Below are 25031 nucleotides of genomic sequence, written 5' to 3' on the forward strand. Positions count from 1 at the left end.
CCCAGCCTCCCCCAATAGATCTTAACATAGAGATAACTTCTGTAGAAACACGAGTCAGAGATGCACAGAGTTAGATAATAAACCTTGGGATCCATAGCCTTTCCTAGATAGGATAGATATTTCCTGTGCTGAAATACTCACTCAAACACTGCCCTTCAAAAAGTCTCTCACTGACACTAAAAACGGGCAGAAGTTGTTCCTCAGGATGTTTATATCCTACAAGAGAGAAAGTAATTAATGCAGATATTTTATTCTTTGGAGTAGAAATAAAACCTTTGCATTTTCAAGAATGTTTATTTTCAGTTGCCTTCACATCAAACACAGTCGCGACACCTTTTTCCTAAAGCAGCTATTCCCGCCCAGCTCTCTCCCTCTGAGCACCCCCAGAACCCACCAGTACAAGTACAAAGCACACACACCATCCACCCTCCTAGCAGTGGGTGAGGAAAGGCTGCAGGGCTCTCCAAAAAGGAGATATGAAGGAGAAAGTGCAGCACACAGATGGCTCTAGGCTTAAAATGAGACCACATTCCCTCAAGACTCAGGCTGTTCCGATGTTATCAGCTTGTCTATCCAAGGCCATCAAGTCCCTCTTTCTCTACCTTTATGAATCTTCACAGCTTTTTGGGGTTCTTCTCAGAAAGAGTTAAGAAAATTAATGGAAAGAAGTTTGTGGTTAAGATATTTATTTCCATCCAAGAAGTGGAACTGAGGAAATGGTGTCTGCGTAAAACCAAAATTCGTAGACTACATATGTCTTTCCTTCTAAGCATGTATCTCTCCTCCCGAGAGGACAGGAATATGTAAAGTGTCTTCACTAACAACACTGATATTATAAAATTCCAGTGCATAAAGAACAAATAGGGTTTTAATCTTTCCATACTAAAGAAGGCAAGCAAACTTATGAAAGCTTCCTGGACAAATCGGTGACACAGCTCTGTGGGGATGCTTGTTTGTTACACAAAAGACAAGGAACATTAATAAATTCCCTCCTGAAATTTCCTCTCTGTCTCTAAGGATGACTCATGGAAATGTACATGCTGACTTCCCCAAATCCTTTCCTCTAACTTCATGAATTCCACATGACTCCAAAAAACCAAAGATGCCATGCAATTTTTTCTGCCAATCACCCCCAAACTCTGTCAGCAGACTCATATGAATAGATACAGTGAATTACTGAATTTCCTGACCGTGTACATGAAATTACCTGCAATACAATTTCCTTAGACACCCCAATAAAGGTTCAAATGACTGCATTTTGGAAATGAACCCACAAATTTTTAGAACAGTGACAACAAAAAAGATTTTTGCTTTAAACATTAACTGTGACTGCAAGGTAATCTATTAACCCAAGGTATCACAAAACACGGCACTGCACTAGACTAGGGAAACACATGCCTAGACAAATACTTGCAAGAAAGATGGAATAAACTATAGCTTGAATTTGACAAACCAAACTCTATTTTGATGGAAGGTAAGCCTCTCGGGTGATACAGGTAATATTTAGTAACCTAAAAATGTAACAGACATTGTTACAAAAGAAAAAAAAAAAAAAAAAAAAAGATAATTGCTGATGATTAGCACCTTAAAGAGATGCACAGGACCTAGACTGTAATATTTCCACAGGTCAGGTGCATCACACAGGAGTTTAGACTCTCCATTTCACTTCTGAGTAGCACAAAAAGGCCTTTAACCTCCTGTTTGCCACTAGAGTGCTGAAAAAGCAACCCCCTGCCCTCCAAACTGATATTTATGAGAGGCCCAAAGAAAAAGCAGATGCAGAAGACAGATAAGTAACAAAGGGCTTCTCAGTGGAACTGCCTAGTACCTGCACCAAAGAGAAACAGATTAAAGGCAAAACTCAAGCAGGCAGCAAGAAAAAGGACTGGGAAAAGTGTTTCCCCCTCTTCCCCTCCTCCCATGACTTCCCTGAGGGAGAGCTTTGAACAAAAGTACTGAGGAGAAGAGAGTTTGGATTCCCATTTGATGGGGGCAGTGTTCAGGGGTGCTGTGAGAATTTTCTGCACATTCTCCACTGCTAAGGCTTTGTCCTTCCAAAGGATTTGCACTTCATGCATCCACGACAGAAAATGCCATGATGGCAACATTATGTTCTCCTAGCAAACAATTATTGGTGCCTGGTATTTCAAAATGCAGGCGGGGTTAATGCTGCAAGAGATCTTCACCGCTGGTCAAAATAGAAAAGCCACTCCACAAAGCACAGCATTTGAAAGCTGTGGTCTCCAAAATGGCACATCAGAGAATTTTGTATCCTTTTTACCCACTTAATTCCTTTTAAGAGTAATAGGAGCCAAGCGTGGCCCAAAGGATAACAAGATTCAAGATTTAACACAGATTTGCCACTACGGATACAGATACTACAGGAAGCAACAGTCAGCTCCCAGATTTGTTCCAGACTATAAATCTTTTCTGTTAGTATGCATAAGGCATAGCTAAATGTGTCTGCTCAAACAGAAAAGAACAGGCTTAATGAGAGAGAGTGAGGCTGTGTCTCATAAAATGCAGGGGAGCCTTTGTTTGGATTTTGCCAGCTATCTCAGACTCAAGATTTTTCTAAAACAGTCAGGATATAAGAATATTGTTGACAACACATGCAACCGTTATCACGTTATCTTTTCATTGATTTAAAATTAAATAATAGTCTTTGCTTTTATACTCACAGTACTTCTAAAAGATGATAACAGTCAGGACAGAAAACCAAATAAAAGTATCTTCTAACTAGTTTTGTTACACAGAAAAAGAATGTGGCAATATCCTCTCAAACACTAGAAAGGGTCAGGGATCATGGATGTGTTTTCAAAACTATTTTCAAAGCATCACAGTGATTCTGAAACCCTCAATAACCCAACACCTGTTTATTTCCCACATCCTTAATCCTTTGCTTTGGAGAATGAGTCTAAGTATGAGCAAAGGAAAGTGAGGCACAGCTTTGCTCCTCACAGGTCACACACATGTTGCTGTGCCCTCTCTTTGCCTGTGCTCATCTCCAGAGGTAAGCCCAGCCTATGGCTCTTGCTGGCTGAGACATTTTGGGAATTTTTGTTCAGCAGTTCAGGTTATACAAGATAAAACTTTTTCCTCACAGGGAGGTAATTCTTTACCTCTGAGAGGTCTATTACCTTGCCTGCACTCTGTTCATTAGTTCTGCTGTCTTATTTAGACATGGATTTATATCGTCATGCCTTAAAAGTATTTGGGTTTCATTTCCTTCTGTTGCTGGAGCCTCTTCCTCAATCTTACCTATGGCTCTGTGACTCTTCCAGATCCACTCAGGAAGTTTTTCTTTTAATCAAGTGCTGAGATCTAAATTTCACATAATTTCTTTGAGAGTAAATTATTTTTTTTCTTTGTGTGTAGCCTCTTTAGTAGCAATTGATTGCTAGATGCAGCAGTTTTAATCATCTAAAGACTTCAGTCTAAGTGGTCTCAAATTGCACCATACGAGTTAAGGAGATGGGCTCAAAGCCTCTAAAAGCAAGTTGGTGAATAAATGAAGAAATAGCTGGATTTTATTTCGAAGGAAATGTTTCTATCAAGGAAAGCTTTTAAAAATGCAAAAACATATTATAGAGGATGAGTAGAGATGGTGAACTGGGAACCAATGCCTACTATTTCTCACAATACAGTTTCAGGGAACATTTTATGAACGTTAAAAAGTTAAACCAGAGACTTTGATTTTCTCCTTTGCTCCTACCTGATGTAGCACATGTCCAACAATTGCTTGCTGATTGTATTATAATTAACCCATTAAAAACTTTCAGTAATCCATGTGGAAAAATAAAATTTCTTTAAATAGAAACTCATTACAAACTCAGACCAGCCTGAGTTACAAACATCAATCAGCCAGTGACCAAGCAGATTCATTTGGAAATTTAACTGAGTGCTCAGAAATGAGTGAAAGAAAAAAAACTAGTGTGAGGCTGATTCTCAAACCAATCTTTGTAAGAAATAATTAAAATACGAGCTAACAAGAGAACAGGTCTCAAAACATTCTCTAAGAAAACGAAGGGACAACACCACCATGACTTTACCAGGTGAGGAGCAACTCTGGATTCCCATCTGTACTGTCATTCAGTAAGAACTTGAAACATCAGACAATTAAAACAGGAGTTTGTTTTGGAGTCTTGATTTTATTCCAAACTGAAATAAAATCTGTGCATGGTAAGGATTTATTTGTGGCACAGCACTTACCTGCTAATTAACAAAGGCAACTAAGTTACAGGAAAGCCTTTTTGCCCTGTTATGAAGATTTGCCCATTTCAGTTAAACCTAAAATTGCCGTATTTTGCTATGCCATGTAATGACTGGAAAGCATCTGGAAGTCAGAACTGAGGGCAGGAATGGGGGCTCAGGGAAGGGAAAGACAATGGATCAGAAATATCACATCAGCATGTTGAACAACTTCAAGTAATGATCTTCATCACAGAGCTTGACCCACAAGGCATCTAACAGAGACAGTGAGCACATGACATGTACCCATCTATTTTTATTCCTTTTCCATCACCCTTCTATTTCACTGCCATTTTCAGGCAGAACTGTGGAATCCTTTTGTTCTCACGCTCCACTTTTCAGGACACCACCCATTAAAAAGTTTCTTTTCCATTTAATCCAAAGTTATTACTTTCTTGGCCACCTGAAAACACATACTAATAAGATTAAGGAACCTCAGAACAGCATCCAGTCGCTTGCAGGCTGTAAAACTTCCTCCCCAAGACATCTGCTTTGTGTACAGCAGTATGGCAGAGCTCAGTGGCCTGAGCGTCTCCAGGTGGATAGCGTGCCAGGAACCAAAGTTAAGAGCTGATGGAGAAGAAAGCTTGCTCCACAGAATTCCTAAGAGTCTGAAAAGCCAAAGTGCAGATGAAGGTTATCACAGAGGAGCAGTGTGCTGCAAGGACTAACAGCTATAAATAACGCACAAAAGAAACTGTTTTACATTTGTTTGGTTTTGAGAACACATAAGAGAGATGGATTAGAGCTTTTTTCTTGTGCAAAACATCAGATTAATTCAACAACCTCTTCGCCAAAGAATGCTCTTATGGGACTACGTGTTCCTCTCCTTCCAGGACTCTTGTTCCTTTTGTTTAAAATAAGACTATTTAACAAAAGTTTGACTTCTGAGATCACACCTTTTGCTTCTGACCCTTGCTAAGTCTCTAGATGCTCTCTGAATCTTTGTTCTCTCTCAAAATCAACCCAAACCTCTTTACTCTTTCTTCCTTCCCACCCCCTGTAGGGCTTCACTCAACAAGCCATTCCCTCTGGAGCACAACACACAGCAGCTTCTCTCCCCTTTACTTTTCTGTGCCCTTCCCTTGACATTTTTTTCAGCAGCTCTCTCCCCATGCTGTCCTCCAGAAAGAACAAGCAACCCTAAACCATCCCCGGAATTTTAGCTGCACAACACCAAGTGTAACAATTTCGAGTGCAAAGCCACAACTTCCATAGGAAAGCAAACCATTTAAAAGCAACCCACTAAAATTGAAGCCCTGGCTGAAGTGCAAAGAGATGGGGACCAAATCAGTGCCATTTTTCAGGGGGAGCAACAGCAGCAGCCTCCTTGCTGACTGTGCTGGACCTGCACCAGCCACGACTTCAACAAAACGTGTGACCACCAGAAACCTGGGACACTAAAACCCTGAAGTTTTCTCTCAAAACGACTCCATCCTCACACAAGCCAGCTCCATGTGCTCCTGCCTACTCAAACTGTTTAAAACAAGCAATATGCAAACAGCTTTCCTCTTCCTTGCATATTATTAGTTTAACATTTTAATAGTCTCTGACCAGCGAGGCCAGAAATTGATTCTGTTTCAGTTCCCCAGCAACCCCTACCTGTCTTGTGGCAACGTCCCGTTTTTAGTACAAACCTGGTGCTCTTATTTTCCAAGTAATAAAGCTCATCCATGGCAAAAAACTTCCCAGAGAAAAAGAACATCTATGAGTGAAATCTAATGGCAATGGATGCAGAATCCTGGCAGCGGGAACCAGCCATTTCTGCCAGTAATAGCAAAAGATCAGTCTGCATACTCTTGGCTGGAGCAGCTACAACCAAAATTTGTGCACAAGACGTACTGTGGGGGTTGTTATAAACTTCTGCTGAAAACACTACCAGGCTAAGCTCAAAACCATGTTAAAAAGTACCCACAATTTGTCCTTGTTTTTGAGATAACAGCTCTTACACTTGCAAATGTTAAGCTAGAATATGTTCCATCTCACAAACCAACAGCCTTATGACTGTTTGTCTTCTGTTAAAGGGGGGGAGGGGGGGAAAATCCCAACGTTTCCATATGCACGTTATTTTATCTGGCTATCTCGTTACCCCAGCTGCCTGCGAGAGGAGTGGCAATCCTGAGAGCCCCTCACCAGCACGTGTGGGTATCAGACATCCCTGATCAGAAATCTGCTGGGGTGCCAGCAGTAGCCAAGGGGCCTGTGTGATCTGCCCATATGCTCCCTCTTTACACAACAGATTGATGCCAAAGCAAAGCAGCTCAAATGTTTTCGGTGCTCCTTCATCACGGCCGGCAATCTGCAAACAATCTGAAACTGCTTCATTTAGTCACACTCTGCAAGTGCAGGTTTTAGCTCGAAACATAAGCTCCACATTCAGACATGAAATGGCTCCACAGAGCTGAAAATCTTCCCTGCTTTGAGGAAACCTGGATGGGAAACTGGGATGGAACTTTTCTACAACAGTTCAGCATTAAGGCTACAAAACAGGCAGAAGGAAAGTCATCTAAAAACAAATAAAACTGCTGATTAGTTCTTATTTAGAGAAGATATTAATTAAATATTGTGTTTGTAATGATGGCAGGAAAGGACTGAACGTGCTCTTGGGACTATAACTAGATTCTGGTACCAGTAAAACCCAGTAACATATGACATCTTGAGACTCCAGTTTTTGGTGTATATGCTGCAATGAAACACCAGGCACTAAGAAAATTTAAAAAGAATTCAGAAATCAAAGCCCATCTCTGAGTATAAAACTCTGGATAGAAATGCATACAATACTCAACAGCAGTAAAATGAAAAAAAATTGTAGCTGGAGAAGAAGAACAGCTCAACAAAGACTTCAAACTTCACAGCCTGACCTAACTTTCTTTGTCAGAGAACTATTCAAAACATTTCTCAGGCTAAGTAAAACTTCCTTAGTTCAAGATACAGCCTCCTTGCATTCAAATTCACTTTCAAAAGTTTCATCACATCAAATACATCTCATTTGGCTCTTTACCTCCAGCAGGCTGGATCTCAAACTTGCTCATGTTTGTAAAATCAGTTTTTTCTTCCAAACTGCAGGCAGGTAAGTGAAGATGGCCGGACTGCTTTGAAAATTGGAAAATCCACTCACTTACAATCAATCAATCATCAAACAATCAGTTTATGGCCTTTACCCCTACACTTTGACATCATTTATGAATGGGATCCTAATCTTATTCCAGTGTATGATAACAGTATTTTGGTGTCAGAAGTGAGAACATAACATAGCAATATAAGGAAATTTTAAATCACTGAAACATCCCCAATAGGAAAAATATTGCTGCCAGAAATAAGTGTGGTGATAGAAAGGACAATCTAATCACACTCAGTTATGAAGACTTTATACGTCCTTATGCCCTGTTTTGGCAATTTTCTGCTCAGCATGGAAGAAACCACTGATCTTTACCTACTTTTGGTTTTAAAAAAAATAGTTAAGAAATACTGTGCTCCTCACTTGTGGTTTCTGCAGTAACATTTTACTGTAGCTACATTTTGGGAATGACATTTTACATAACAGAGTTGTTTTTCTGGTTTAAAAACTTATTTATTATTGATAATTGACAATTGCTTCAGACTTCCCTAGGGCTGTATCACTTAGTGGGCACTCACAGAAAATGAAAGAAAAACCTAACAAAATTAAAGAAGCTGAGCTTAAAGCAAGAAAACTTCCACAGATTACAGAAATTGTCGATCCACATTGGAGGGACCATTTCTGTGAGAAATACTGACTGAGAAGTCCTTTTTAGTTTGATTTACAATAAGCTAGATGGCCTTACTTACATTTCTGTGGGTTACAGTATAAACAAAAATTATTCAAAACTACCAAAGCCGCAGTGATTTTATTTGCCCCCCAAATACAATAAAGAACTACGTTACAGAACATTTTTCCACAGCTGTTCTGGCAGCAACACTAATAAATCACAACCAGCAAATATAACTGATTGCAGAGATGAATGTATCAACTTCTATGGGATTTTTTCCATACAAGCCTTTCTAAAAACTTTTTGCTCCAAGAGACACGCTGTAATTAAAAAATCAGCAATGAAATCCCAAACAATATAAAGAATTATAGTAGCAATTAATTACGGTGCTTTCAAGCTGAAAAAAAGCAATTTGCTAATGAAAACCACGATTGCTTAACAGCAGCGTTAACAGCAAAAAAAAATTGTTGCAATAAATCACTCTTCATAAACATGGGCTTATATTGGAATTCTTCCTAATCCAAACGTGTTACTCTCAGCATATTAGCCAAGATGTTCACTCCTCCAGGATCCACTATCCATATATATATTAATAAAAAAAAAAAAAGGGTGACAAAAGCACAACAAATTGTCAAGGGTGGGAGATGCTCTGCAACAAAACCACGGCTGAGAGGGGACAGCGAGTACCTGAGGGCTCCCACTGGAGAGGAAAGGCCTGGGAGCACTGGTTAAACTGAGGATAATGGGATTACTGCAGAAAGTCACACCACAGGTCTTGGAGAGCAGAAGGAACAGCAGGTTTTCCAGAGGGGATGTGAAGCCTCCATTCCTGAAGATATTCGAGAACCACCTGGATTCACTCCTGAGTAGTGCCCTTGACAGGACCTGGCTCGGGCAGGAAGGTTCCAGTGGTTCTTTCCAACCTCACCTGTTCTGTGATTCCATGATCTATATTTGGGGATAAATGGATGAACAGACAAAGCCTTGAAACAGCAAAAGAACCCTTATCACATTTCACACATTAAAACAGCAACACAAGAAAAAGCAGTTTACTTCTCAGCAACTCTGTATAATGCAGACAGTGGTGGCAAAATATAGAGATATTCAGTTCCAGAAAATGCCAGACAAGTCACTGGAAGCATCAACGTTTGTACTTCATCATATGTATCTTCTGGACATTGGCTAAAGATGATATCCTAACTGGTCTAATATCCCATGGAGCAAAAAAACACACAAAGCAAATGAAATGTTATAAACAACACAAAGGAGCTGCAAGGAAAGAGATAAATCAATCACGTGATTTTGCTTAGTGGGAAATTATACAGCTGTGTTTTCCAAAATCTCACGGAAAAAGAAGATGTGTCTAGATGCCAAAGATTTATTTAAATAAATAAGTAAATAAAGTATAACACTTTTTTAACTGAAAGCTGCCTTGAAAGAGCCCTGAGGCACAAATTCAGTTTCCCTCACACAGAGGAGTTTCTGGGTTTGGCTTCAGTGAAGGGTTGAGGCAGTGTGTGTTCTGTGGAAAGAAATATGCATTTAACAAAATGTTCCGCTCCAGCTGCAGAACACTTCTGCAGTTCAGTCCTGATCTTGACCCTCTTTATTCAAGCATAAGCATACACTGCTTTTATTACTCGCATTTATCCCTTGTGCATTTATTTAAACTTGCCCCTTTTTTTGTCTTCTATTTCCAAAGCAAACTTAAAAATTTCTGGAGCAAAACCTGTTATTGTTCAGCCAGACACATTTTGCATACCTGCCTTCACGGAGTATTTTTCTATTCAAAGTTTCAGAAAATGGCTGAAGTTCCTGTTTCTTCAGCTTCATGAGGCTTTACTCAATTAAAAGTCAAAATCACTGCTGGCAAGTGTCACAGTGGTTTCACCAGCCATGGATTTTTCCTGCATTAAAAAATTAATCTGGTTGTCTTAAATGTTTATAATTCAAAAACACATGTTACAGGTCCCTGAGACAGGAATCATGATGCAGATTAGAACATATTGTTTACAGCCCATAAACACTTTTTATTACAGTTCCATCATAAGGTAATTCCATTCTGTGGGGTAAATTAACATATTTTCTGGGGCTCGTTAATCCTCATTTAATCACTCAGTGAACATGAACCAAACCCATTAAAAGGAAAATCAAGACATGAACTCTAATTTAAGCCACTATTTTACTAATTGCATTTATCTTTAGGAAAACCTTATATATAATTCTAAAACGAGTTTCCCCTTCTTTATATCTAGTGTACAAAAAGGCCTTGGGATATAAAACTTCCTCTAAAAGCCTTGTCCTCCCTGATCCTTGATTGCCACCGGTACCAGTGGATTTGTAGGAGTCAAAGCAGGATTGCTCTGTGTCCAGTTGTAAATTTACTCTCTTATGAAACATCCACAGGGCATGTGAAAAAGGATCTTTTTATGCATTCAAAATATCCAGGCTATAAACAGGGCTCCATTGTGTGGCTTTCTTGTGCTATTACAGACAAATCCCACTGAGAACTTCCAGGAGATCGAACGGACATCGAGCACGTGCAGAGGGATGCATGGGAAGCACCAGAAATGGACTCAGAGGTGGAGTCACCAGAGCAGCACAAACATGTCGCAGCCACTGACAAAACTTTGGGGCATCAAAAGAAAGGAGGTTTAAGAGGAGCAGAGACTGAGGGAGAGAAGGAGAAGGAATGGGAAGATGAACTGAAAAGTGACCAGCCCCTGAAGAGCTGAATTCCCTGACACTTTCCTCACTCTTGCTTTTTATATGGTCATTGGGACAAATTTGCAGCCATTTTGAGGCCATCTGCCCCCAAAAGCCGAACAAATACAATCCCCTCTGTAATTTAAAGAGAAAACAGAGCTGCTTGAGCATACCAGCTTGCCAGAGGCTCACACAACACCTTTCACAAGCTCTGCCCAATCTGCTTCTCTCACAATTCCACTTTAAAACTTTCTCCAGGCTTAAAGATGAAATCTTACAAGAAGCAATAAAGCAGTGAACAAGAATTACCTTAAAACCTGTACTGAGTAATACAAAAGAAATAGCAAATATACTGGGACAGAGGACCAAATTATTTCCAGGGTTTCCCAAGGTAAATAAACTGTTCCACTTTAGACCAGCAGGAGGAGAGCACAAGCGACCCAAGATTTTAATTTATTTCAGCTGTAAACACTTACTTACATCTAGAAAACCCAGGATGGAAATCAAAGATGTCCAACCAGATCCCTCTGACTCTTTCAGCTGTCCCACCCACTTCAAAAAAAACATCAGTTTAAAGTCTACGGATGACACTATCAACATTAAAAAAAAAAAAAAAAAAAAAAAAAAAAAAAGTGTATAAAGAAACACAAAGTGTTTCTTGCAGAAGGCTGCTTATTCTGATAATTCTGCAACACCTCAAACACACCAAAGTTGCATGGGTAAGTGGCTGGTTTCATTGTAGAACAAAAAGGAATCATTAGCATCCAGAAATTGGGGATGGCAGCTATCAGTTAAATATCTGCACCTCTGAAGTATTTCTACAGCTGCTAATTATAAATTAAAAAGAAAAAAAAAAATAAATAGAAGGAAAAGCCACAAGTTGCTTCTGGACAACTAAAAAGAAAGTAAATTAATTAGTTTTTCACACGCACTTAAAAAAAATTTCTAGTATTTAAGGTTTCTGTGCTATTAAGAGGCCAGTACACAATGCAGAATAAGAGAATTGATTCACTCTGTTCTAGCCAAAGGCAAATATAAATAACTACCAAATAATAAATTAAATGAGGTCTAAAACGGGATCTATAATTAATGACATTTCTGCTGACCGTTTCAGTGACAGTATTATTTTAATGGCTACTTTCACAGAATGTCGGCCTCTGAGATAAGATACATTAAGTATGAAGTTAATTGCATGAGTATATAAATCCACCAGCATTTCTTACCCACAGAAAAGAAGCACTGCCAGACAAAAAATACTGAAATGCCTTTGTTTTGTCAGTGTTGTTATTTCCCATGGGCGTAAGGAACCAATTGCAAGCACTGTTATACAAACCCAGCAGATTTTTAGTTTAGAGTTAGACCGCTCCCTGACAGCATTTTCAAGCAACATTTGTCTGCTATCTGTGGGAATTAAAGATCTCAAGGTGCTGACTGCCCTCAGCAAAAATGCATTTCCCCACCCAGAGAAATGAGTGTAAAATGTAACACTGAATATAACAGGCTACTAAACTCAAATCTGAAACGTGAATCATTCAACACTTCCACTGAAACAGTAATTGGTAAGTTCTTTGGGGAAGAGATCAGCTCGTGGTTCAATGTTTATATAACTTTCAATACACTGAACTTCTGGTCCAGAGCACTCTAATTTAAACAATACCAACCCCTTTAAAAAGGGGAAAAGTGCGGACTCAGTTTATTTATGATCTAAAAAGAATATATAGAAAAATGTCCACCTGAGGCTCATGTAAAACATTCTCTTCTGGTCTTTGGACTTGACACAAGCTATAATTTTTTTATATTTGGGTTGAATATCAGGTATCTCAAAAAGAAGATACAAAGTAAGCAAGAGCAATGGGGGTCAAGAAGGAATTTCTATTTTTACCATGCTGCTTTATTCAACTTAGAACAAATCTATAAGATAGCTGGATGACCTGATATTGCCTTTTGTTTTAATGAAGATCATTTTGGCCAAACAGTTCTGATTCACTTTGCTGTCAATGCATTTTCTGGACACACTGAAAATACCATTAACCTATGGTTTGAGAAAGTTTGGTTTTGTCTTATACAGTTCTCAATTTGGACAAAACAACACTCTTTTTCTAAAATGGGAATCTTATCCTTGGTACATCAAATATATCACCATGATGGATCAAGTACATAACCAGAAATGCCTGATGAGCACATGACAGAAAGGTTTTCACAAATTTACATCAACACCTTTCCATACCACTGGAATTCTGGCTGGGAAAGGGAGGTGCTGCCTTTTTTTCAGGATTCAAACCTTATTCTGTCAACAGCATGGAAATCAAGTAGAGGAAATTATCGGCCAGATGACCCTGCAAAAGAATGTTTTGGGTGAGTTTATTTTCTGCATGTTGCTTTGCTGAATTAGCACTCAGAGAACTCTTTTTCCTTTAGCAAAAGTGATCATCACAAAATAATTACTGGGGTAAAGATGTTAAAAAACATGAAATATTTTAGCTACAGAGGCAATGAAATGATAGCAACATAAATGTGGGTTTAGAGTGATCAAAACACATCTTTGACATGTAATGTGGTGCATTAACAGAGAAAAGGGGTAGCTGTCATCCTAAAGAGCAAAGGCAAGGCAAAAGCTGTTGGACACAGGGATTGTGTGCCCTGCTGTTTAAATGTGACCAGCTCCACATCAGGAGTTTATCTGTTATTCATTCATTACAGCTGCCTTTGAGAGAAACATTAAAGCTGTTAGGACACCCTCATCCGTCACTGTTCCCCCCAAAGTCTTCCCAGGAACACAAATCCAGCATCCACCGGGAAGTGTGAGGTGGAGCAGGAAGAATGAAAATCTGTGGATGATGTATTGATGACTAACAATGCCACGTCCTTGGAGCATAAAAGCCAAAATTAATACTTAATGTCGTGAATTATGGATGCTGCTGAAAAGCTGTGCTGGAAGAGAGGCTGGGAAACCACTGTGGGGTTCCATGTGCAGGAGGCAGTGACAAAGCCTTGGAGGACAGGGTTTTCTATCTATTTGGCCATTATATTAGTCATTATCGTGCCTATTTATTTTTAAATAAATAATTTCTCAAAGAAGCTGAACCAGTAAGAAACCTACGGATTTGGCAGTGAACGAACTTCTAAAACATCATGAATAAAAATAAATATTCAGCATTCTTATGCTTCACTGACAATAAGCAATACACTATTATTCCTTTTTTTTTTTTTTTTAGTTCACCTTGAGTACCTATTTTCATTTATCTTTTTTTTCCCAGATGTTTAGAGCCCCCTTCTATAATTCTGTGCTGCTAAATAGAGCTAGAAATGGATAACTCTGCCAGATTACTGTGAAGAGTTCCAGAAAACAAAACAGAATAAAAATACTGGCTTGGGATTCTGATGGAAATGCTGAAGGCTGAGATTGCTGCATCTTGGGTCTCTGACTTCTGATTAATGCAGCTCAAACTAGAACAAACCTTGAAAGAGAGAAAACCTGCAGATAAGAAACATTGCTTTCTGGACAGTGCGGTTGTTAAGTCGGCCATGTCTTTAAAAACTTTCCTGTGAGTTTATAAAGTTATAAGCTAAAAACACATGAAGAAGATAGAAAAAAGTCCAATCTGCAGATTTTGATGAACAGGCTCTCACTAATCCTTGAAGAATTAAACAATTCTGTTTTTTCAAAAACATCAGTATAACTTCTCATCCAACATATTTAGCAAAATTGTTATTATTATTGCTATTTTTTAACTTTACCTTACTCTACCAATTTTTCTTTGATTAAAAGATGAATTCACTATTTATGAAAAGTAAAATAATAGCAACATAAACTTCACACCTGAAAAGTCAATTATACCATGTTATTTCAACTTTCTTTTCTTCAATTCAGCAAAAATTAAATCAGAAAGGAGGGTTTTGTGGTTTTTTTATTGTCCAAATTTCAGAGTCTTTGAAGTATAAATTAATCAAGTTTAAACATTTATATCTTTTCTAAACATACACTCACATGTTGGATATGGATTTCCAAAGTACAAAACACTTTAAAAAACTGAATTTGTCTGTGTGATAGATGTCAGAAGTTATGATAGTGCTGAATAACTGGGCAGCAAAAGGAGGATGAAATCTAAAACAAAACAAAACAAAACAAAACAAAACAAAAAAAAAAAACACAAAAAAAAAAAAAAAACCAAACCAAACAAAACAAAAAAAAACCATCACAGAAATAAACACACTTCAGGAAAAAAAATAATCCTAATTTCACATGGAAAGTAATGGGCTGTACTGGACCATGCAGGTGGTAGAACTGTATATTTATGATATATGATTACATCCACAAAATATCACCTCAGTGCCCAGCAGTGACCAAAAAAATCACATGTAGGAAATAACTAGAAATGAAGCAGAGAGCCAAACAATTATTAACAGGTCAAGTGAATACCAAACTGGATTCAAGAGAGCCTGCACAAATACCTTTTGGAATTATATAAATATACATGTGCAGATTACAAGTGCCCATTGCAAGTGCACAAAAACCCTAAAATCTCAGCTGTTATTTACTAAAATACATTCAAAGTTTACTATGAGCAAAAAAAATTAAATATTTTGAAGACAAAATGGTTCCAAATATTTTCCCCACATCCCTGGCACAAAGGCCACCACCGCGCCTAGACCCACCTGCGCTGTCCAAGAATGTTACGGAACTTGTTAAAAAAATTGACAAGTTAATCCTTTGACATCCCAACAAAGCTGAAGTTTTCTTTTGCTTTGCTGAAAAGGAAAAAATACACAGAGAGCCAGGAATGAATCTAAATTTCTCACCCAAGCTTAAAGCTTCAGTTCATTGGTTAAAGCGCAGTAAAGGAAAAAGGCTCAAAAAGGATAAATGCACATCTTATACTGAGAAATACAACATGACTTTACTGATAGGAGCCAGTACCATAAATGCAGGCATGGTGTAAGAAAATTGAGCCAAAGAGCAACAGGTAAAACTTAAAAAGTGAATTTCATCTAATTAAAAATCTATTTGCATGCTCATTATGTCAGTCTTGTTCTGAAGGTGTTTTTCCTCAGACTGTTCCCCAGATCTCCAGCGCCGCACTGCACACATTGCCAGACCCAGATATCACAGCACGGCTTCACAGCACACCCCCAGACAGGCACACAAACACTTTCCTCCTAAAACATTCAGCCACCAGCACTGCTGTCTGTCTGTCCCACGCTGCAGTGTGCGTGGAAACAAAAGAATCCAGCCCTTCAGAAATTCCTGCCAACAGCACTATATGCTCCTTTTGCTCTGTGCCTGTAACTTCTGTTAGGGGCTAGATGAAAACTACAAACTCTGCATGACTCTGCTGGTTCAACCGCTGCTGTCACGTTCTTTTCATGCTCTCCAAAGTAATTATTTTATTTCAAAAAGCAGAACGCTACTGCTTATGATGAGAAAAACAGTTATTACTTAACTAAAAGCGAGCGTAGACAGTTCCTTGCAAATTTAAATTAAGAAATTACTTCACCATCTGCAAAGGACTTTGCCTATTTATATCGGTTGAAACCCTCTGCCTGGAAACTCTGAATTGGAAATAAATTAAAAGGAAAGGGAAAAAAAAAAAAAGAAAAATGCATTGGCAAAATGAGAACAATGAAGGACACCACCAAAACAGATAAAATTACTTAAAATAAATGAACCTCATTGTTTTCTGTCAACATTCAGCATTTTGAAATCATTTCGTCCCTATTCTGAAAGTACAAAAACCGAGCCATAATGATTCCTTTTCACTGCAGTGTAAAGAACACAATACCTCTATAATTGTCACAATTTAATTTTTTTGTTCTGTTTTAAATTACACATTGTAGAACAACTTCCAGAGTGAGAGATCAGTGCCACTTATATTTGAACCTTGTTAGAATATTGTTTCAAAAACAATGAGGCTGGAAAAGATTTCTAAAAGCAGAATCTCTCACCAGAGTCCCAATTCATCACTTGAATATTTGGCAAGCCACAACAGATTTAGGTTATTAACAGGATTTTTTTTATTGCTCCTACCTTGCCCACTCTTCATATTAGCTGCCACTTTGTGCTAAAAATGGGCTGTACACTTCTCCCACTACATTTAGGATAATTCCTGTCTATGCATTTCTCCATCTGCCCTAAACACCAGACAGTCTCTTCACCTTCTTTCAATAACACCAATTACATGTGTGCTCAAAGCATTTTCTGTATGACACAAAATTCACGTTTCACAGACACAGGCACAACATTTGAGAACAATAATTCTGCTTTAGTTACAAAGTATTTAATATGGGGTTGAGGAAAAAAAAAAACCATCAACAGCTTGGGTAAGGGAAATTTGTACTGATCAGAGATCTTGTAAAATTCACCTCACTGGTGTTTTGATAGGATATTTCTGTGGAACAATTTGACACTTTTGAATTATTATGGGCTCAGGCAGAACACCTCATTACTTTCTCCCTGTAGCTCATAAGTAAATGCTTTCAAATTTCATCTGCTTCTTCAGTTCACTGATCCTGCACCATCTTATCCTAATTTAGAACAGCAAATAAGTACAAACACGAGACCTGGGAGCCCAAATCCTGATTCACTGATGCTTTACTAGACTGAACTAAACTTAGGTGTGCGTGGAAAGGGAATTTGTGAATCAGAGCTTTAGACAGAAATTTCAGGCAGCTCTTGGGTCGCTCTGACATCAACCTGAACACAACCCTTGTGAATAACAGGTTTTCCAGGTTTTTTTAGCGCAATTCCCAGTGCTGTATCTGTGCTCTGGCCATTGCTAGACCTTCTTCAAGCAGGGACCACAAATCTAATCACACACTGCTCAGGCACCACTTTTCTGCTCCGCCTCTTTTCTATGTCCAGTCAGGACCCCAGAGAGTAAAGGCCCATAGAACAGCTAAAAATCAATTAAAGGTATTAAGAAAAGAATCTCCTTGAAGTTTTCCAGCAAGATACCACAAAGACATACTCAAAACACTTCACCCACATCCCCTGTGCCCTCCTGCACTGCCTATGCCCTCCTTTACCACTTAGGTACCGTGGAAACAGGCATTCACCAAAAATTAAATACCTGTATGCAGAAGAGCAGAATGCCTTCAGTACCAGACAAAAAAATTTAATGAATAATAGATGGAAATGTTCAAGTATTGAAAAAAACCACCAAAATTATTTAATAGCAACATATTCAGCCACGAGGATCTACTCTTCTTACATTTTAAAACAATAAAATATTGACAATTTCTACACAAAGGAAAAATAGAGGTGCACATCTGATGGTCTGAAACACACAACCCCCCACACACACTTTTTGGACTTTTTTTAATTCTAGTTCTAAACCTACCATGAAAATTTCTTTGTTTGATGACATACATATGCCGGTAGAGGATTGATTTACTGCTACACAGCAGGAGCTGTGATGCTAACTTCCAATTTTAAAATTTCCCTTAAACCTTCACTTCCAGTGGTGTGTCTGAAAGGTCGTGCATTTACTGCTGGCTCCCAAAAAGCAAAACATCCTTCTCCAGAGGCTCCCATGAAAGCCCACAGAAAGCACAGGCGCACTTCCAGGGGCCATTGGAAGTTCCTTGTACATCCACTGAAATATTTTGCACATCCAAAGCATGATGATGCAACCCAAAGTCAGTGGGGAAAAGGAGGATGGAAAGTGAGCAACTGAGACACTGCGCAGTGTCCTGTGCCTGAGCTCATGCCTGGGCTGGAGTTCTTGTTCTCTCATGTCCCCACATTACACCCCAAGGTCGGGTTCATGGAAAATGAGCATCTTAAACTTTAAGATGAACATATGCTGTCATTGACAAATATTTCCTCTTTGCATGGTTCCTTTAGTGGCTCCTGTGCCAACCCCAGGGAAATACACAAAACACTGCTCTTGGAAGTGCCTCTCCATAGCCACTTCTGCCAGCCTAGGGAGAGCTATTTTTAAATTTAAGTCAGATTTCACTGTCTTATTCTCTGTAATATGACTGCTCAATACATTTCCATTTATTATTTGATTTGGGACGCATCTGCAACAAAGAACTTCTATGATCTGAATAATATTTTGTACATTACTCTGGTGCAGAATAGTTTTTCTTGTAATCTGATTTCATTCTTTCCAACTTGTAAATTGAAAAAGAAAAATTGTCAGGGTAGATCAGAGCTGGCATGTCACTTTCGAAATATCATTTACATTTTTCTTTTTACATACATCTTTAATAGTCAATTTCCTTTTTTCTATACATATTTTAGTGTGAAAATGTTTGCCATCAATATTAAAATATGAATTATCTGCGTAGCCATGTACATAGCTTACAGAATTACCTCAAATCCCATCTATTACTTTCATATTTAATAGTCAATATCTCTTTTTGCTATCATATTTTAATATTAAGTGGCTTCCTAAGCTGTACACAGAAAGAAATCTTTCTCAGTGTCTTCATATATATATATCCTTCTAAAGAAGAAATTAAAAGAAATCTTTGTAATTTTTGGGATGTTTGAGTATTGACAAACCAAGACTCAAACCCACAGTCTAAATCATGAATAGGTAAATTTAGCTTTATTCTAAAATTGAATACCTTGTAAGGTATTTTAGAAATTCCCTTTAATGCTAAAAAAGGCACGCTTGGAAGTGGCCACCAAATACCTGTAATTCACTCCGTGCACATTTACAACTTCTCAGCTTGGCACTGCAGCAGAAAACCCATACAAAAGATCGTGTGTTGATCCAAGCTGCTGGTTGTGATTCCATATTCTCATGGATGAATTTGAGATGACACAGAACTACCACAGGTAAAAGAATTCAGCTTTACTGTCACCGAGACACACAAAGCAATCACACACAGACAAGAGATTTTCGCAGAGGTTCCTCTGATCCAGCTCCCAGCTGAAAGAGCGGAGAGAAGCGACCCTTTTGTTTATTCTTTTACTTTTATACATTTGTGGGTCTAGCAGAAGATTGGCTTTTTGGGGTTTCCACCCCTCAGCCTCAGTGGCCAGACAAATTGTCAGTTACGATTGTTTTCAGGTTAGAAATATGCAAACAAAGGACAAAGAATGAAAAACAAAGGATTTGTTTATATTACTTCTGTGGGAAAGGTAGAAAAACTGCTCTAATATTCTACAGTAACTAAAAGATCTGACTCCATTTATGAAAATGAAAAGGCTAATAAAGAAACTCAGAAAAACCAGGGTAACACTTTACCATCATGACCAAGCTGTGAGACATTGCCTTAATGAATTAATAAATGAATGACATCTGTTTGCCCTTAGTATCCTACCAGGCCATACACCAAAGAGTGTAACAAATCAGAAGACAAAAGCAATGAAATTATACTAAATTTTACATGCTAGGGACTAATGACACTTCATTTGTGTCTTCTCCCACACAGCCCAAAGTCAGAGTCAACATCTATAGCCTGGTTTGTAGACATGTGCCAGTCCCAGCAATTACTGTTCATGCAGAGACCCAGATCTAAAAAGAAATGTGAAAGACAGAGCACTGCTTCACTGTCTGACATTTTAAGCTAAAAGCGCTGTGCTGGTGGGTTCTACCAAATTCACAGATAAAGCCAGGCACCCAAAATGGGAGTGAGAGAGGTCACTACACCTGGCAGGTGGCTGCCTCAGCCAGCTTGAAGCCAAATGCTAAAAAATGTCTCTGTACACAATTACACCTTAAATTACTAACCTTTGAAGAACATCTTCCATTTAAGACACCCAAGCTGGAGCTTGTCCTAAAGATGGACAACACATCCTTTAAAAAGTAACTCAATGAAATGGTGCTGGTTGCATTTTCAAGCAGAGGTAGTGACAGTGCTGTTACTGCTTCTATCCTTGTTTGTTTTCGCTCAGCAGCTCACTGCTCAGATCAGGCTTAGGTCCCTTTCAAACCCCAAAGCAACCCCAGCCCACTGACTACAACTATTGCTGCATTCCACCCCTCAGATCAAAATTAAGAAGCCTTCTGGGATTCAGACTCTTGTTCCTTGCATGACATAGCGGATTTTTTAAAAGTGGGTGGTGTCTCCAGGAAGAGAGACAGTGAGAATTTCAACTTTCTGCACAGGGTAGTTAATTGGTGGATTTCAGTGTCTGGGTTAGAGGGAGGAAGAGCATCATGAGCATCCATCACCTGGGAAGAAACCCAAAGCACCAGACTGCAGGAAAAAGCAAAATGCACCCATGCTGCTCCTTCAGTCAGACAAGAATCGCTCTCATTGCTACGTCTGCCCTTCCCTGGGGACCTCCGAGTGGTGGGAAAGATGCAAATGTGGAGCCTTTGTCAGTGCTCTGGTTCCCTGGGTTCACAACAAACCCCAAAGTTTCAGTACTCAAGGAGCCTACAGTTCAGATGCTGACCCCTCACCCTGAAGCCTGCAAGGCTGTGAAAGAGTTTGTGAAGATTTCACATCTGGAAAAACCTACCTACATCTTCACTGTTTGGGAATTTTTGGAACATGGCAAGGTAATACAGGACAGAGTCACTTAAGGTCATCAATTCCAACCTCTAAAAATCCAAAATTGCACATAACAGATGCCAAGACCAATAAACTCAGCAGGAATAATCACTGCTGTCTGCAGGATTAAACATTTTCTCCCAAATTTTGAAGGAAATTTAACATCAGTAAAAGAGACCAAACCCCTCCGTACGAGTTAAATAGAGCCCTGGGAGAGAGCAGGACGAAACCAAAAGTACAAGTGTTCATTGTGATAAAAGTGCTAAAACAGTGAGCCACTTTTCACATTACTAAGTGATTCTCACTACATTTCTTACTTTTGAGAAACTTTCTTCCACTGGTGACATTTCCTCCAGGTCAGGTGCTTGCTTCAGGCAATTTTAGCTCAAACCTTTGCCCACTTCAGGACATGGAAGGCATCTGGTCCTAGGTTTTTTATGTGCTTGTTCATCCAAGGTATATTTTTCAGGTACAGGAATTCATCCAAGTAAAGAAGGAAGGGTCAAGAGTTTAAGGAACCAATGCTTATTATGAAGCCACATTTCAGTAGTTTTGCTGTGCACAAAGACCATTGTTAAGCATGGCTCTTGATAAAGATTTTAAGGGGATGCTTTCAAAACCCACAAAAGAGCCAGGATCTTAAAAAGGAGACTTGCAATCTTAATTCTGTTCAAAAGCTTTTGAAAAGCCTAATTATCCACAAACCAATCTGAGTATCAATACATGATTTAAAGGCCCAAAGTAAGACAATACAGAAAACATGTTAAAAAGTACATTATAAAGACTGAAGAAGTTGCAAATAGACAAAAAAACAAGAAAAAACACACAAGATGCAGCAAGGAGAGGAGGATGACACTGACCAAAAAAAATGTCAGGGGAGATATATATTCTTCATCCTTTATGCCTTTTCAGTGTTTAAACACACGGCTGAAAATGACTTACTAGGCTGGAACAGCTCCAGCTTCTCTGGTGGCATGGCACTCAAAACAGCAGGTGGTTTATGGTCCATCGAGCAGAGTGAGGGGCAATGCCCTCCTCCATTTCCCTGTATTCAGACTCTGCTTCCTGATTATGTGCACGTTCCGTCTTGGAGTAAAATTCCACACGCTCCATAAATCTTGAATTAGCTGTTGTACTGGAGGGGCTTTTTTATTACTGTTAGAAAGCTCCCAACAAAGCTGTCAACAATAGCAGGCCACCAAAATATTTCCTGTTATAAAAAAGGCAGGAGAAATCCAGAGGCATGACTGTCTGGTAATAATTTTGAGCTGTGGCTGTAAATTGCTCCATTCATTACACTGAGTTGAAAATTGCACCGGCTAGATGAGACCTCAAGAAGACTCCCATAGAACTTGCAGAGAAAAATGGCCCAAGGGAGTCTCATCAGTGACTACCCAGTAACTTCCACTGCAGGAGGAGTGGAGAGTTATGTTTGCATAGATATATACAGGAAAAAAAAAGAGAAAAAAAGTATAAACTCAGGCATATATGTGCATATTTTATAATCTTAAACTGCTGGGCTTTCACAAGGATCTTATTACAGCATAGATGGCTCTGCTGGACACATTCAGATGTCAGATTCACAGCTTACAACCTAAATTAATTCAACACAATTCACACCCTGTCATTCTGTATTTATTAATTAACCCAGAACAGTAAGAAAGAGTCTACTGAAATGTGGGAGAATAGTAATCTGTTCTGTGAAATATGAATGGTCATTTCCTATGAAATTTGCTTGTAAGCTTTTCCAATGAACTGCACACAGGCACACACAGATCCTCTTGATGCACAACTGAGAACTGACAAACCCAGGGCAAAGGATTCTGCAGCACCAAACACAGGAAAAAAAGCCCAGAAGCAGCAGAAACCAAAGCATTTAATCCACAAAGAGAGCAATAAAGTCAAAGACGGTGTCATGTTTATGCGGAAACAGAAAAGTCTGTTTCAAATTGGAAAAAATCCAAAATAAGACAGTTAACCTCATCTGATAGATTCAAGCAAAGGCAGAGAAAATTTCATTCCCTACTGGGTTTTGGGTGATTTACCAGTAGCACCTTCAAAAGCTGTGCACTGTCATTAAAAAAATAAAATCTTCACGGTTCATGTGCACTGTGCAAGGGTTCTGCTATAAAACAGCCTGCTATCCAAAAGGGAATGTCACTGGGAAAGCAGGGAAGAGGCAGTGCTACAATATTTAGCTTAAATGGCTGTGAACAAGCACTGAAGAGTCATGGGGAAGCACCAAGGACCCCAATAGTAGTCAGGGTTCAGAGAGTAGGTGCCAAATTCAGAGCCACGAAACCCCAAGGAAATGAAGTGCACTAAGTTGCTCTGACCAGCAGAAAGCTGAGCATGACACAGAGGCACGGAGGAATATCAGTGGTGGGGAACAGGACATGATCAGAGGTGAGCACACACTGTCAGTGGGCCAAAGGGAGAGCAGTGAACCCACCAGTTTTACCTGGGACATCCCTGCAATCCTGAAAGCAGCATGGGAAGATACAAGGAGCAGTCTGGGAAGCTTTTGTCACCAAAAGCTGTTCAACAGAGAAAAGGGAAGCAAAGCAATTTGCTGTGTTGAACTTGGAAGTGAATGCCGGAGGATGAGGGGCTGCAGAACACTGCATCTGCGTTCATTTTTCAAACATCCATGACACCCAGATTCTGGGGAGTTTACACGTAAAACTTCCCTTTATACAACGTTTAAAGCCATGCAAGGAGTTAAATAATTTATAAATTTTAAGTCACAAAACAGAGAAAGTAGGACAACGCTCTCCTTTGGTATTTTTTCCCTTGACTTTACTTTGTTCCCAATGGCACAACTCACTCACAAAAGGTGGGACACAGAGAAATTAATTTTCTGCTGAAATTCGCTTTTCCCCACATTCTGACTACAGAAAAAATATTTAAACTCAAATGTAAACAAGATTATTTACCAGTAAAGTCGCATTACCCATCATCACATACGGAATGCTAATCAGCCTTGGCTGCATCCTAGGGATTGCTTAAAAAGAGAAATCAAGACTTGAAACATTTTTAAGAATTTGCTGTGCATGCCATAAATACAAAAAATGTGATGAACAGTAGTCAGGCACAAAAGATGACACCTTGTTCCCTCATATTCCAGTAGTGACAAGTCACGAGGATCAGTGACAGTCTCAACTTTGTGGCCAGCTGAGTCCCTGCCCTAAAAGGCTTTGCATCTCAAAGGGCAAGACAAAGTGCAGCTGCTGAAAAGGAGATGATTCTGCCTTCATAGGTGATCAGCTGGGAGTGAGCTGTAGCATTTCAGACTAAAAGGGTTCACTGGGATTTCATTATCCAGTCTGCTGAGTAGTGTCTCAAAAATCCAGTAAGTTTTTCACACTCCATTTTACAAATAATTATGACCCTCACAAAGGGAAGGCAATGATCCTCTTAGTTTTACTTGGGGGATACCTGCAAATCTTGAAGTAGATTTAAGACACGCCATGATACCTCTAATAACAAATTTCTTTTAGCCAACTCAAAGCATGGCAACCTGAATACAGGAAACTATTAAAAATCCAAACCTCTAGGAAGGGGAAGACTTTGTCTTTTATACATGATCCCTAATTTAAGTTACTTGTCTTGGTTCACTAAGCCTGGATCACCATCAGGAAAAAAAAAAAAAAAAAACAAAAAAACCAATCTGGAACTCTTTAAACCATCACAGTTCAAAAGTTCTCTTCATAAAATCCAAGGCTTCAACATGGTTGGTCTGTGCCACCACAGAAATCTGACCCTACCATTTGCTTTCCAGCGCTGAAAAGTTCTTCAGGCAGCTTTGCCCAGGTTTATAAAGCAGTAGAAAAATTTTAATGAGTTGGTTTACCATCTACCATGTAGAAAATTCAGTGGAAAGCTTTACCA

At 39.0% G+C, this 25031-nt stretch overlaps 1 long non-coding RNA gene across 1 annotated transcript in view; it reads right to left on the reverse strand.

The window, feature by feature from the left end:
* Window positions 1-7860: 7860 nt before the first annotated feature.
* LOC120749152 (uncharacterized) overlaps window positions 7861-25031 on the reverse strand; it is a 78539-nt gene continuing 61368 nt past the window's right edge. Inside the window, exons 2-3 of the long non-coding RNA XR_005699558.2 lie at window positions 9742-9886; window positions 7861-8927 (exon numbers count right to left, since the gene is read on the reverse strand). This is a non-coding gene — a long non-coding RNA (uncharacterized LOC120749152). The remainder of the gene's footprint in view (window positions 8928-9741; window positions 9887-25031) is intronic.

This window comes from Hirundo rustica, chromosome 2 (assembly GCF_015227805.2).
Source record: "Hirundo rustica isolate bHirRus1 chromosome 2, bHirRus1.pri.v3, whole genome shotgun sequence".
NCBI classification, from domain to species: Eukaryota; Metazoa; Chordata; class Aves; order Passeriformes; family Hirundinidae; genus Hirundo; species Hirundo rustica.